The sequence below is a fragment of the Amblyomma maculatum genome, unplaced genomic scaffold, assembly GCF_055883805.1.
Source record: "Amblyomma maculatum isolate TAMU_Amacu unplaced genomic scaffold, ASM5588380v1 scaffold_13, whole genome shotgun sequence".
NCBI lineage: Eukaryota > Metazoa > Arthropoda > Arachnida > Ixodida > Ixodidae > Amblyomma > Amblyomma maculatum.
The window spans coordinates 1,745,001-1,759,669 of record NW_028146738.1 but is presented as its reverse complement, the minus strand read 5'-3'; positions in this window follow the sequence as shown (position 1 = coordinate 1,759,669).

Here is a 14,669-nt window from a genome sequence, read left to right as displayed (position 1 = left end):
ATAAAGCGGCCTAATCCTCTCTAAACTGCAGCCTCATAATAACAAGGTAAAGGTTTGGCTACAGTGTTTACATGTAGGGCACGTAAAAAATGTCGATTGTAAAAAATAAGCGCGACCTTTGTAGGTGCACGACAAAACTGTCAATTTCAGGGTGGTGTGCGTAGAAAAGGCAATCACCCAAGAATTTAATTTTTTTTTTTTATTGCAGCGGGCATAAAAGATAAACATTGTTTTCGAAGAAATAACTCTCAATAATCTTTTCCAGAATAAGAAGAAGGCATAGAAGTTCCTTATATTTGTCTCCCCAGTCTTTTATTTTCCTTTTTATGCTTTCGTAAGTTGTGTGTCTGTCATTTTCTAAGCATTTTATAATCGCCTTATATTTTTTCTGCCCGATTGCAGAGAAACACGAGCAAATGCCCGCTGGCCTTTCAGCAACCAATCCTGCCTCATACGTCACTTGGACGCAGGGACCTCATCATCGCTCACTTCTGGACTTCATAAAATCAGCCAACCTTTTTCCATTCACTTAATCATTCATTCATCCTTCATCTCATATCCTACTGATGCCCTGAGGCAATAAATATCGACTAAAAAAAAATGCCCGCACGTTCTAATTGCAACTGATTCCTCGGCAACTAAACTGGCTTCTCGTTTCTTAAACTCCCAGGAGGCGAATAATATGCTACATGATCATTAGCACGCCATTTTTAACGTTCGCTTTCCTTGCTTCATAGGGCCAGCGTGCAGAGAAACAAAATAATTATTCCGTCGTTGAACTAACCTTCAGGTCAGTTCAGAATGTAGAGGTCAGAAATGGGGAGCGGAAGGTTTACGAAGCAGTGGCTGCTTTCAAGCTAATTTCCGACTACCAATTTATAGATATGAGCAAAGACTTCTTTATTGTATCGGGGACGCTCTCACTGCCTAGTTGAGCGCGCATCATCCCGTTATCGAAAACATTCGCTCGAAGCGATTTGGCCCTCAAAATTCAGAGCAGATTTCTGTGATTGGTACTTTACCGCAAGATATATAATGAATTTTGTTGAAAGAGCACTGACTTATGTAAACGTTATTAAAGAGAACTGTGTCTTGCATGAGCGGTTACTGCGCATCCAAGTTAAGAGAAGAAAGGTTAAATTTTTAGGAAAACAAGAAAGGAGTCCGTAACTGACCGTTCAAAATGATGGCCGCTGACACCGAGCTGGAAGGCTTATCGCTAGCATTCAATGAACAAGGCGTTATCAATTTTCAGCTTAGCAGACAGGTGCATCATCAGCCGCTGTTTTGCGAGACTAACAATGTTGGCGCTCAGACTTGTAATAAAGGCTTCGTGCAGGCCGTATAAGACTTTTACCTTGCTTCACGCCTTCCTTTTTCTTTCTATTGTAGCCTCCAGAGAAGGAGATAAGAAACGAGGAATCCGAATAATTCAAGTTGAACCCAGTGTACTTAACAAGCGAGAAATTCATTTGGATGCGAAGATTAGAGCAGGAGTTGCAGTCGTCTTCTGGGACCGTACTCGTCACCGCGCATTAGGAATCCCGGCATCACCACTTTTTGCCAAAACAGCGCGTTTTTGGCAAAGCAATATGCACATTTATTTTGTCCAGCTGCGGATTCAAATTGGGGCTTCTGAGATTTCAGAACTGGGACTTTTTTTTTTCTTTTTTTTGTAAGGTGGAAGCCTTACGCGGTAACATTGTGTCCGCGAAGCCTGTCCGCAAAATCTGTCACCAAAGCGCATGCTCTCGAACTTACACTTGAAAAAAAAAAAAATCAAATGAAGCTTATCGTCGCCGTCCCTCGGTTCCAAGACGAGTGCGCTAGCCGCTACTGTACGCTCGGCTTGTAGGCACGGCTTGAAAACTATTTTTGTCTAGCGTAAGGAGGCCGTACGGCGCTGCCGGAAACGACAACAGCGGCAGTAAGAAAGAGTACAATGAGCGAAAATGTCAAATAGCTGCTCCCTAGTATAATCGGACGTCAGTGATTTTGTGGCATCACTGAGACATTGTCATGGGTTTAACTCGTAAGTCAGGAGTCATGGGTTATGAAGCGTAAAACTTTGATTGCGTCATAAGGTATGTGACGTGAATTTAGTGGTTTTGATGGTGTCACACCGCCAGCCAATAAGAATGCTGCCTCAAATACTATAAATGCTGCTGGACCACCTATGTCTGACTCCGAAGAAATTACACGTCGTCGACTGGTAGCATTGGAGGTCGAAAAGTGGCGGTCGGATCTTAACGGGGGGGGGGGGGGGGGGGTAAGTAGACGGACAACGTCGGCGAATGGGAGTCAACAACATTGCGCGGCAGAGCTAATGCTTTTGCATTCTCCCAATGCAATGACCTCAAACTTTTCGTATTTTCCTTCCGTTTAAATATAGTAAGTGTTTCCATCATCCACAGCGTGATCTCGTGATAGCCGCCGCCTAATCCCTGTGCAACCGCAGCCTGTCACTGTCGGGTTTTTTACACCCCGGTTCTATTGCCAGTGCTCTCTATCTAAGCGCGTAAGACAACTGTGATGCAAGTCAGAATTCGATACATTTTTATTATCGTTTATAATATTTTATTTCTTTGCAACCCAAGCCTTCGTTGATGTACTTCGTCCGAGCGTTGCACCCAGCGTGATGCCGAGGTTCACTCAAAGGAGCGAGAGCGCTTGCTTCGTTCAAGAGATTTCCCACTACGGCGCCCAGGCGGCAGGCCACAAGGTTGCCTCTCAAGAAGGTCTGCAGCACTTGGGACGAGCATCGCCAGCAGGCACTGCATATACACAGGAAAAGCTGAGCCGACATTTTCACGCTAGTGATAATTCCTTATGTAGTTCAGAGCTATGACATCATGATCCTCTATTATAGTGCCCGAGTCTTTGCATTGATGAGGTCTTTAACAGAATAACAAATAAAATATAAAATAATACATAATTGTGCGACCGATTCTGTGTTGCAGCGGAAGGATAGCTGGAAGAGGGAAAGATTTCGATACGGAAAGACCTCTACGAGCCTCCTTATCTCCAGTCATAGTCTAGTAGCGCTGTAATATTCGAGCCAAGCCAGTGGCGGTACCAAAGATTGGTTCTAGGGGAGGAGGGGAGGGGGGCGGATGATGGCGACAACACGCTTTGGGCGCTGTCTTGTTGAACAATGAATGACGAACTACGTAATGTTTTATTATAACTCTTCCTTCGAATACTGAAGGTTAAGGGAGCAATATTCATGCATAATCACCGTATATTAGAGCTTCACTGCGACTGTCCTCCCAGGTCATTCATTTGCGCAAGATAGGTATTGCTCATGCGCCAGTTCCATCTGTGCCTCGCAATACCCTTCTCCTCCGCATCTACTCAGCTTCAAACCGGTGCTCTCACCACCACGAGGTAGCTGCTTGGAAATGGTGCATATGCTGCTTAACTGCAGCGCGCTTTCTCAATAAAACCAATCTAAACCATGCATAACTCTGCTGCGCTCGTTAATTGTGTTCAGACTTATGAAACCCGTAAACGTTTATCTTTCACAATGAAAACTTTAACGATAGTGCCAGTCATGAAGCGCAAGACTAACTCTAAGCGAACAGTAAACGAAATAGGCACCCTTTTTTAGTCTACCGTGTCCTTCGAATAATTTAACATATGCAACTGCACCGCTTTCCGCCGACGCTGATTTGACGAAAAAAAAAAAAAAAACATCAGTCGTCCGACACCAGGAAAGCGTGAAAAGGGTTCCCGAAACAGTATATACAACATGGGGCATGCTGCTTATTGCTGCTCACTTCTTCCCAACCTTATGCTTATTACTGCTCACTTCTTCCCAAAGCAACTAAAACAGTAATTGTTGTACTAAAGTACTGAAATGTCCGTCGGTGATCACGAATTGCCTCACGGAAGGCTAACCACTTGCATGGCCTCCGAGATCACCTCCGCGCGCACGTTTCTCTCCGGCCGTTCCAATCGGCCGGAGAGAGCGTAAGTTGGAAAAGGGGCGTGCTCGCCACTTATGCATCAAGTGTTCCGCCGCAGCTTGGCGCAAAACTATAAAACACGAGTTTCCTCAGCTTGCGCTCGTACCACAGTCGAGCTGCCAGCTTTAAAATGCCACGGGCAAGAGGGCAGCCAACAATTTTGCTATTGTTGAAGTACTAATATTATACGACCCACATGCGCAAAGTTAGGCAGCGACTGCCCGAAGCTGCATGTCTGCCCGAAGCATGCATGCGTGCTCTGGCGCTCTCTGCTGCGGTTCCGCGTCTTTTCTTTTCTTTTTTTTTTTTTTTTGTCGCTGTATATTTGCGAGGTCATTGACTCTCTAAATACAGTATTTACGAGTGCGGCGACTTACATAAACATCCATCCCACGAATGCAATTCTCTAAATAGTTCCGCCACAGCCACATGATTATTGCTTACTTAGATGCATCTCACGAAAGCTATTTTTTTTTCGCACAGTTTTAAAGCAGATAGATAGTAAGCACGCAAGTTCGATAGAGTCCTTACGGAAAAAAATTTACATGGGTTTTTATAATATGCCTTATGGCAAGCTTGCGTAGTAAAAAAAAAAAGTTCGATAAAGGTGAAGGGTAATCAGGCACCTCTGCCGTCATATGAGTATATGCCAGGTTTTCGGAAATGATCCCGTTAAAAACGAATCAGCTTATGCGATCGAAAGTGAAGAGAAGTTATTACCTCGTTTTTAAACTACGCGGCCCGCCATAGCATAAATGTGCGCAATTATCACGCGAGCTTCAACTTATTTCTTGTTTTCACTTGTTTGCATATGCTACAGACTGGGTGCAGTGCTTTTATTTTTAATTTTTACTCCTATGCCTATACACGCAGAGCGTCAAGCCGAGCAAATGGGTTAATTCAAACGAATTATGATTAGACTATAGAATGGCACTATCATACACGCCTGCTACACTAGTTAGCAATTTTTCATTAACTTTCAATGATATGCGAAACTTATCAGAACATTTTTGGCACTAAACATCCGCCGGTTGTAATGATACTAGCCACTTTCTGAACAAAATTACGAGGCAAACACTGTGAGCAATTTAAAAAAGGCATGTTTCTTTATTTAAGAAACTCATGAGGTGGACAAAGAGAAAAACATTATGGGCAAGCACAATCAAGAAGTACACACAAACATTTCGTTATTTACAAAGTTCAATCCCCACATGATTACTACTTGCGTAGTTTTCTATTCGCAAAGATAAAACAGGCAGACTAAACACGCAGCTCCTATCTTGCTCAGCAGGTTTTTTTTTCCAGTAAGCTGCTTGATCAATTACTATTTTTCCTGCGTTGATAAGCTGTGGCCTAAGCAACTTTTCTATGATTATCTTCGTTGTTTCAGTGGCGTGGTCCTTTCTTGCTGCACAAAGCTAGAAGAGAGCACCTATCGAAGTAAGCAACATAAGTTAGCGACATGTACGCTACACATGGAATGTAGCGATGTACGCTCCACTGGAATTTGTTATATTTGCAAGCGAGCACAGAAGCCTTAGGATTAAAAATGGGGAAGAAAACGAATGTCTCATCAGTTCACCAAACTGCAACAAGACCTTGCAGCTGAGAAACATGCATGCCTTTGACCACTCTAACATATGCTCGTAACGTTGATTGACTGCCGGCTTCACGAGTGACCGTTAGGCACTCAAAGACTACACCCTACACAAGGTAGTCTTGACGAGTAACTGTTTCACACGCAAAGAAAACTATCTACACGAGTACAATGCGTAAATTCTAAGTGGAACGGAACGCATTATGTGAACGCAGCGAGAACATCAACACTCAGCTTCGGTAGTAAACACAACCTTAAATTGTGAAACATTTCGGACACACCTTGCGGTCAGTCTTTACTGGAAAACCAGCTAAAAATGAAAGGCTACGTGACACGCTCGTAACAAATTTTTCTTCAATGTACACGCTCAAAAAACGCGAGAACCGCCAGCGGAAATACGCCGCGAGCGGGCTGGACGATGCATCGACGCATAGGCGCGCACTGCCGCCTGGTGGCGCCAGGAGAAAATGACAAATTTACAACATTTGGCTGGGGCGCGCGCCGATTGGAACGGCCGGAGAGAAACGCGCGCGAGGGTGATCTCGGAGGCCATGCCACTTGTCATTTAGAAAGAAAAGGTGCCACTAAAGGTGAGCGATTTAGCCAAAGGAAGGACGTTTGGTTTATCCGATATAATTTATTCCGTTCGCTAACAGCAAGAGAGGTATGCGACAATGCTAACAAAACCGCCAGACACGACGTAGAAATGCTGGAGCGCTAAAGTAAGCTGGCGGCCCGCTGGATTTGTGGCACCCAAAGGTACAGGGTGTCGCGTAATAATCAAGGAAATCTGTGTTGCAAGTTTCCGGCGTCTTCCTGTTATTAGGTGGAGGATAGAAAAACACCACAACTTGGCCCCTCATAGGGCTTTCAATAATTTTTCATAAATTTTTTTTTTCCGTGTGCAGTGGGACAGTTCATCGTAATGAACTTTTTTTTTTGCTTTACTGCATTCAGCAAGATATTGTTCGAGCTTCCTAGTCTATATATATGCCTTTCGCGTCTATCACGGCCTTCCTCGGCCACCGAAATACCGAAGACGACCGGGGAAATGCCTTTTCCGGCGGTCCACCGTGTTCCGCGAACATCCGCGGAACCCGAAAATACCATGTAACGCCAGGCTGAGAGTTGAACGAGTTGGCTTGGCCAAGTCAGACCACTGTATTACGGCCAACCTCAACTCTTGGTTCTAGCTGTTACCACCATGTGTGCTTCTTCGGAAGTCTTTGAAAAATTCCCGATGAGAAATTATTTCTACGTTTTCCACGAAAACCCGACAACTTACGTTTGGGAAGATACGGAAAGACATTTTTTTATGGGGAGTGGTTGCTGGCACCCTCTCTTTTTTTCTAACCGCCACTAAGCTAGGAATTTAGCTTACTTCTCGCCTCTTGTGGGCGCAGGCAGGTGAAACGCTCGGCTTACACCACCAGTGGTACTAGTGCCAGCTGTGCCAGGTTTCCGTCACGAGCACTTAAATTATTTGAAATAGCATACTAAGCAGACGATGCCCGCCCTATTTCCTGATCCAAAATCTTCTGTTGTAACTGTTCCTCACGCCCTCCTACATCTCATCGCCCAACGCTAGCCTGGCCTGTAGGGCCACCGTCTATCACCATATAGTACATCTGTAGTACATCAAGCCCTGATCTGAGTGCCCTAAGATAGAAATTAAACGTATTTCCTTCTTCATACGAAGTATAATCAGTGCGAACGACGACACTTTAGAGCGCGTTGTTCTAATGTCATCACCTCCTGGTTCTATAACGCGTCCAGTCAGCGGGAAAGCTTAGTACATGCAAGATGTCATTTCATCCCTTAGCACTATGATGTCTGTTTGTAAGTTGAAACTGTTCAGATGTCGTTTCGAACGTCTAGCTTTGAGAGGTTAAAAAAAAAACAATGCTACTCGTTCGAAATTACAACGTTTACCGCAACGATTCCGACTATTCAAACTATAGTAGGGCTCTTCCCCTAACGATCGCAGCTACGCCATGCGCAGAAAGTTTTTTTCCTTATCTGTCTTCAGTACACTTTAGCCTTGAAGAAAACAATAAACGCTTTTCTGCCTTCACTGGAAACATCTGTGCCCAAAATGTTAGGCCCAATTCAGATACTTATTTTTTTTGCTTCTTATTTTTGTTCCATAATGTCAGCAGCACACGTGTCAGCGGCGAACTCCTCCCGGCATAAATTTCAACAGCTCGGTGCCCTGTTTAATTCTGAACGGCTGGGAATCCAGATCGTATATGCGTTGCCTCTCAGCAGACAAAAATATCAGACAAAAATTTACAGACAAAAATATCAGAAGGCCACGCAGAAGAACTCCTAACTGGAAATGAAGATGCAATACATGCACGTTTATTGAGTGAGTTTCTTCAGCGGGGAAATTAGAATACGATAAAAAAAGACAGTTGGGATATATATAGTTGGTGCGTTTCTGTATATGACTGCCGCATGGCAACTAGCGTGGCAAAAGACAAGGAAGATTGGCAAAAAGGTAGCGACGGGACAGCGCGCTAGACTTCAAGTGGCGTTTATTCCACACGTACAGGAAATTTACACTTGACATCAGCGCATGCTCAGGAGACTCTTTTGCCCCCCCCCCCCCCCCCCCCCCCCACACACACACACACTCATACACAAACACATTTCTTTATGAAAGAAGCAAACTATGATAAAAAAGAGAAAAATTTAAATCACATTGACGCACATGTTCTTTGACAAATAGTAATCTCTTTTTTCGTGAGGGCTATTGACGGGGTGCTCACGCACTTGTCCCCTGCCTTATCAATGCAAAAAGCCTCAAATATTTCCCTGTCAACCTGCCTGTGGAACCGCTTCAGCACTCTCGTGTGGCGAAAGAGTGGAACACATTTTCCTTCTTCTTTGCTGCCTTCTTTTTTCATTTTGCCTTTGTGGCAATGTGCCGCCAAATGGCCGCCGGCGATCAGAGCTATGACTGTGGTCCGGTGTTTGCGCAGACTTTATTCAGGCACTGGTCTATTGGTCCAATATAGGACTTGCCACAAGACAGTGGGATTAAATAAACAACCTCGATGGTGCAGTTCACGAACCGCATGGCGTGTTTTGCTCCGCAGGTATTTCCCTGGTGAGCATTGTTCACCATGCGGCACATCCTTGGCAGCTTTTGTGGGACTGAAAAAAACGACAAGAATGCCGCACTTTTCCGCAGTCTTTCTGAGGCGATAAGACAGGTTGTACATGTAAGGCACAGGCACCGGACGTCCCCGCAGGCCGTCATTACTGTAGCCTGCTGTCTTGCGTCCCTGTCGGAGCTCTTTAATTAGGCTCTCAGCGACGGATGCGAGTATGCTGTCAGGAGAGCCAGCTCGACGCAGGCGGAGAACCTGATGCTGAACCCTCACATCCACTTTGTGCGCACATCTGAAGATGGGCTCTTAGCCGCTCTTCAGAAGTGCGGGGTGACAAAAAGAGTCTCTTGAGCATGCGCTGATGTCAAGTGTAAACTTCCTGTACGTGTGGAATAAACGCCAGTTGAAGTCTAGCGTGCTGTCCCGTCGCTATCTTTTGTCACTGTCCCTTGTCTTTTTTCACGCTAGTTGCCCTGTCGCATTCATTTGAACAAAAATGCTTTTCGTGCTCAGCATAGCTACAAGCGAATATATAAACAAATACTGCCCTATAGCCAAAAAGCTCTTTTATTTAGATCATACCCTAGAACACGTCGTTGGAATAAAGGACGACATAACTGCAAATAAGTGTCCCTCGTTGTGGAAAAATTCGCCCGCAGTTCAATCAGTTTTTAATTTGCCACATGTAGTCTTTAGCAGAAGCATAAGGACTCTAGAGGGCGTACTAAAACATCGCTCAGTACACTGTGTTCTTCACTGCTCAAACGAAACACCACAAACAAATATTCACGCTTTCCTTGCAATGGGACACGCTAAATTTAAGGCCAAACCGATAAACTCTGCAACACTACCCGTCCGGCCTCTCAGTTGATGCCAGCAGAGTGTCGAAATCTCCGGGTGAAGCGATCTACGTCACAGGCGCTGTGTTACTGTGTGGAACTGCTTAACAGGGTGACAGTTGCGGGTCTTGTAACGACAGCTACCTGGTTAAGAAAATTTCCTCTCGCGGCTATACTATTTGGAGGATGAGCTATATACAACATACCCCCTAAATGAAAATTAAAAAAGTTAATTAACGTATTATTTTTATCAGCAAACTTGTGTGAGTGTGTGTGTGTGTGTGTGTGTGTGTGTGTGTGGTGTGTGTGTGTGTGTGTGTGTGTGTGTGTGTGTGTGTGTGTGTGTGTGTGTGTGTGTGTGTGTGTGTGTGTGTGTGTGTGTGTGTGTGTGTGTGTGTGTGTGTGTGTGTGTGTGTGTGTGTGTGTGTGTGTGTGTGTGTCAGTATCTCTTAGGTCCTACAAGCCCAAATGGGCCGCTTGAATTAACACGGTACAGTTTGCGCGTTTTTTTCACATAATCAATACGCTGCCTATTACGTCGCAAGTCGCAGGTGTCGTTATAGTTGTTGACACATAGCTCGCACAATGCCCGATGAAGCCGGCTGCAGTAGGTGAGTACCTTAAGCGCGGAGATTCTCGTTTTGCACGTGATATATAAAATGATGACCACTGTCACGTCAGCGCAGCGCACCAATTTGAAACCGTGAATATACAATCTAATATAAAAAATATATATATCCAGGAGACAACCCATATGCCCACATGTTTAGGGCTCCCCTGGGTTTGCGCGGTGTACATGACACAGTATTTGTGACAGCAGAGAACATTTATTTAGGAAATATGGTTTAGAAGGTTAAGGAGGGGTTGGCCGGGTCCTGAGTCCGGGATTCCGTTGGCTCTACCCGATGTCTGAGCTCTCTCAACCAAGGAATTTTGTGCCGCGAGGTCGGTGTTGGACAGGACCGCCTCCCCATTAGCCCACCCTGGATTTTCCATAGCTATACTTTTCGGTGCACAGCAACTATAGGTCTCCATAAGAAAGTAACAAAAATCCTATAAAAAAGGTGCACTGAGTAAAAAATGGTTAGAAGAAGCCGTTACGTATCGGAATCGAATAAACATAGAATCTGAAGATGAATAGAAATAGAATCGGAATAGAATCTCAATTAGAATAGGTCGGTCACCGAATGACAACAGAAACAAAATTCGAATGGATACGCAAGTGAAAAATAAAAATGCTATCGTATTTCATGTTAGTAAATACGTTGGATCGCCACTAAACTATTCTGTTTTTTTTTTTTTTTTCATTGCCTATCTTTTCTACACTCCCTTTCTGTGTCCCGTCCGCTTCGTCCAGAACATTCTACTCCGGGAATTGCGACCACCCGGAGTTCTTTAACGTGGACTGACATCGCACACAACACGGGCTTGTTACCGCGATTGGAAAGCGGCCGCCGAGGCTAGGATTCGATCCCGCATTCTTGGGCATATTAGTCGAGCGCTCTAACCATTGCTTCACCCCGGCGGGGTAGTTCGCAGAAATTATTCGAATATGCCAACTAAAAATAAGGGTTGCTCAAAATGTTTATTATAAAACGTACAATTTAAAATAAATAACTGCCTTTGAATTTATGTGATTTAAACTGCAAAGCTAAGTTCAAACTCTCGACACCTCGTGCGTGGTTTGGCAGCGGTAAACAAACGTGCGGGCTCGTCCACGTCTGCCAGTTTTCGCGTGTGCTAGCAGCCTGGTGCCTTGCCTGCGGGCGCATTGAATGAATACACTGATACTCGTCCAATGAAACAGCGGTCAGAAAAAGGAGAACAAAGTTTAATCAAGCTTGTATTTTATATATATTGCAAACAAATCAGGAAGTTCATCGTGCGCCTAGCGCCATCTCTCGTGTAGCGATCTAACTGGTTCGATCGAGATCAAGTGGTCTCGTGTAGCGCCGACCATCTCGACCGCGCTTGAAACTTCAATCACGATCGATACCGATCGCCATCCTAAGTGCCCTTGTGAGGGCGGTACTAATGGGACTAGGAAACGGGTTTAAAGGCTGCTGATAAAGCCGTTTATTGCGTAGAGCGAATGTTTTGGAGAATTTGCCCAAAGCATACAACTCTTTGGAGTGGAGCAAACCATTTATTATTAAGCTTTGAAAGCCCTCTCGTTTTCTTTTTTTGAAATTCGCGCATTGTTTCGCGCGCAGCTGTGAAATTTTGAACCATTCTCTATCAAGGTATACGTCACGAGTACGATAATGTCGGTGAGAGACAGGCCACCGAGGGCTGCCATTCGCTGCAGCAATGGATGCCAAACTTCCGATAGCTGCGAAAGTCGTCCAATCGAGTTGCCAATGGTTTTAGCGAGCGCCTTGAACATGTACGAGCAAGACCAGTGCCTGTTTCTGGTTTACTGATCTCTTATCCTTCATGCGGGGGCAGTCGCGCCTCGAGCTCCATGACTGGCTATTATGGCAGACATCGCGGACGAGAAAAAAGAGCAAGGCAATGACCGAAGAATGTTCGGGGGGAGGGGTGGAGGGGAGGGGGGAGTAGTGTAAAACCGGAAGTCGCCTAAAACCAAACATCGCCCCGTGACATGTTCATAGGCAGGCTCAGCCTTTAGGTTGTTTTCTTTACTTTGTTCTGGGGTATTGGAGTGTATGAGGAATGTTAATCGCCGATAACCCCCCTGTTACCGAAGTTTGCTATAAAACTCTTGTGACGAAGGGACGAGGAATGGGACGCTTATCGCACCTTTTCTTTATATAACCTCTGTAAACGACATTTCCGAGTCACTTTATTACCTGAGCACATTTAACACAAAGCGTTCGCATTAGAAATTGCACAGCAGCACGGTATTTCGATCCTTATAGATTCAATTCTACGCTGAGTGGCATTATTTAGCGACGAAGTAAACGAAGAAAGGTCATTCTGGAAGATACAGTTGTATCTGTAACTGCGTTTGTGAAAAATGCAACACGCATGATGCCTGAAGAAAACATCTCGAGCTGGTTGGTTCATCACAGAGCAAAACAGCGCAAACTTCACAATGGACAGAGAAGGGCAGACCGTGTCTCGTCTGCCCTTCTCTGTCCGTTGTGAAGTTTGCGCTGTTTTGCTCTGGCATGATGCCTACCACGGCGACGGCTTTTCAAACCACGAATATTTCGAAGTTTCAGTGTTGGTGTCTCGGACCAATTCAATTGACTAAGCATTATACGATATGTTATGGCCCCAATGTGGCTCACATGTCATGTTTTCGTGCAACCACAAAAATACTGTCGGTACCAATGATTGGTTTCTATATCTCCCAATCTTATGGTATCAATATCCTCTGACCCGTATTGAAGCAAATCAAAAGCTGCCGTAGAGCTAAGACACGCGGGGCTGTCTACAGTGCATGTTCTGGTGGAGTGACGAGACGAACCTCAGCTCTAGAACGTCGCTTACTCCAGCCTAAGTTCAGATCTGTTTGTTGCGGGCCAAGCACTATAGGCACAGGCGACAGTTTGGCGGGGTAACAAATCAATCACCGACATGGCTGCCTAAAGGGGTAGTGATAAACAGCTCATTATTTCCTGTTTAAGTAAAATTGATCATACGGCTCTTTTGCTATAGCTGTGTTTGCGTTTATTGTTCCGTAGCGAGAGTTGCATTTGTGACTGAAAATATTGGTTGATTTAAAAAAGTATTTTCCCCCGCCCCTCGATTCAAACTCGCCCCATAAACACTGAAACTTAGCCTGGTCGCTGTTCCTATGAGAAAGGTTGGCCTACCTTCAGGGATACGCTATGAAACACTGTCTTTACATCCTCGGAATTTTCTGCGCTAAAACGGTAGACCGTGTCAACACCTGTAGTTCATTTGTTTTTGTTTTTCTCAGCTTTCACAACCTCTGTTTTCCATGGCAGTTAGTCCCATTGTTGTTACAACGCCGTAATCTATCCAGAAGGATATGTGCAATTTGAGCTTCGTCTGATAATAACTAATTCCAGCTTTAAGATTGCGCCGTCAACGACATGCGCTACAGTGCCTCGTGCGCGCTCCTTCGCGGGCACGCGCTTGTCGAAACACCATGGAGGCATGCCAACATGCTCCGGCTTGCAGCGCGATCTTTACGGCTGTGGGAGCACTATTGCTCGAAAGTGAGCTCTTCTGCACTAGATGCCGCTACCAATTCAACGACTCGCAGGGTCGCACTTCTTCCTTTTGCACTGCAGTTCAGGGGGAGCTCTCGCTTTTACTGCAAATGCAGCAACATTCTGAAAAAAAAATATATAGGGGTGCTCTGCCTTTAAGGGTATGACAGTACAGCTTCAACAGCTCCCGCCCACGGCTTCCTTTGCGGATCCTCCTTGAAACCCGGTAAATTAATAATTAAATAATTTGTACCTTTATTATATTGCCGCGAACTGTTCAAATGTTTATTTGTTCCTGTTAGACAGCCGCTGACATGCGGCCTTATCATTGTTATTCTGGCGCGCTTATCAATTCTGCATCCCGTGTTTGTTCAAGCTCGTTGTCGCGATACGACGCGTTATCATTTTCTTGGCCGCGAACGATGCGCTGAGATCTGTCTCAAAGATTCCGATCACTCGCGTATGTTTCTACAATGTTCCAGGTTGCGCTAATAGCAGTTTGCGACGTTAAATAGATTGTTGTGAGCAGCCGTTAAGTTGAGCGTTGACGAGTGCGACGAGCATTCTGAGTTCGACGACCGACGAGCGCGTTTGTTGCTATCGCCGCCGCCGAGTTGCTTAGTTCTTTTGCGGGCGCAAGTCAGCCCAATAAAGAATTTCTTCAGTGCAATTATCGACTCTTCATTTGTGTCCTCGACCTTGTCACCACCACGTGACAATATCACGCAGGATAAGTAGCCATAAGCTACCACGTCTTGTGAAGAACCACCCGACAAAGATATGAAGTTCCACTTAACTATGGCCTCTTGCCCACTTAACTAAGACTAGCAGAACGTGCCTGTGTCCTTGGGGTAATAATACTTCACTAAGAATACAAAAAACCCTGGAATTTTTTGTTTCTTCACCCTTCTATCTCTATGAGAAACCCATGTTGGAAGATCCTGCAAAATCGGCCATGTCAAGTGGTAGAGTAGCGTTGCACAACTCTATGACCGAACAGT